General features: G+C 43.2%; 1 pseudogene; it reads left to right on the forward strand.

Moving 5' to 3' along the window:
• Nucleotides 1-544: 544 nt before the first annotated feature.
• On the forward strand, nt 545-1,417 carry LOC124963536 (40S ribosomal protein SA-like; annotated as a pseudogene).
• Nucleotides 1,418-1,769: the final 352 nt, after the last annotated feature.

Raw genomic sequence — 1,769 nt, forward strand, 5'->3', positions numbered from 1 at the left:
CAGTCTACTGATTCACATGCTAATCTTTGCAGAAGCACCCTCACAGACACTTCTAGAAATGATATTTTGTCAGTTTACTGGGCATATCCAAACCCAGTCAAAGTGACACATAAACCTCACTATCACGACAGGATAAACACATCGCACACACACCTGCTCCCATTCTCTTTGCAAAGTAAGTATGTGATGTGAAAAAATCTGGGCCACAGATGTAAAGGGTCATTTTCTTTTCCAGTATAAACAAGGTACTATGTGATGATTTTGAATATATATGTCAATTATCTCTTCTTTTCAGGTCATGTAGATAGTCAATCTATAGAGTTTACTACTCTATGTCTATGACAAGCCTGAGATAACAAGTTTGGTAATGCAACCTAATAATATGCAATTAATTAAAATTTCTCCTTTAAAATGAGCTATTTATTCACTCTTCAAATATTTAAAAACAAATAAAATAGCTACAACCTTTCACAATACCCAGGAACGGGGTGTCCATATGGCATTGTTTTTGATTCCCATTGTACCTTAAATGGAAACTGTCACAATGTCCAGAGCCCTTGATGTCCTACAAATGAAGAAGGAGGATGTTCTCAAATTCTTTGCAGATGGAACCCACTTAGGTGGCACCAACCTTGATTTCCAGATGGAACAATTAATCTACAAAAGGAAAAGTGGTGGCATCTACATCATAAATCTGAAGAGGATCTGGGAGAAGCTTCTGCTGGCAGCTCATGCCATTGTTGCCATCAAAAATCCTGCTGATGTCCTTGTCACATCCTCTAAGAACACTGGCCAGCGGTCTGTGCTGAAGTTTGCTGCTGCCACCGGAACCACCCCTATTGCTGGCCACTTCACTCCTGGGACTTTCACTAACCAGATTCAGGCAGCTTCCCAGGAGCCACATCTTCTGATCCAAGGGCTGACCACCAGCCTCTTACTGAAGCATTTTATGTCAATCTGCTTACCATTGCTCTGTGTAACACAGACGCTCCTCTACGCTATGTGGACACGGCCATTCCATCAACAAGGGAGCTCATTCTGTGGGTCTGATGTGGTGGATGCTGACCTGAGACGTTCTGCACATGTGTGGCACACTTTCCTGTGAACACCCATGGGAGGTCATGCTTGATCTCTACTTCTACAGAGATCCTGAAGAGTTTGAAAAGGAAGAGCAGGTTGCTGCCAAAAAAACTGTGACGAGGAGGAATTTCAGTGTGAATGGACTGCTCCAGCTCCTGAGTTCACTGCTACTCAACCTGAGGTTGCAGCCTGGTCTGAAGGTATGCAGGTACCTTCTGTGCCTATCCAGCAGTTCCCTACTGAAGACTGGAGTGCCCAGCCGGCCACTGAAGACTGATCTGCAGCTCCCACTGCTCAGGCCACTGAGTGGGTAGGAACAACCACCAAGTGGTCTTGAGCTGTTCTTCTGTAGATACTTATTCAGCAAAATGGAAATAAGGTTATGGAAAATAAACATCAGTTTCTAAAAAACAAAATAGCTACAGAAAAAATAAATGTTGAAAAAACTTTGAAGTTACAAAAGATTATCTTCAGTGTCCTGCTTTTCATTTAGACATCTTTCCTCAGGTTTTTCACCATTACTCTTTCCTCAAATACCCAGAAACCTCAGCCCTCCTCATTCTCACAATCTCCATATAAACCATCTCCGTCAATACACTAACCACTCCCACTCCTGGCAACCAAGTGGACCTCAGTTCCATTCCATCAACCACAGGCAGCCCTAAGCCCATGTTTCCTGGGTGCCCATG

Source organism: Sciurus carolinensis, chromosome 13 (genome assembly GCF_902686445.1).
Source record: "Sciurus carolinensis chromosome 13, mSciCar1.2, whole genome shotgun sequence".
NCBI lineage: Eukaryota > Metazoa > Chordata > Mammalia > Rodentia > Sciuridae > Sciurus > Sciurus carolinensis.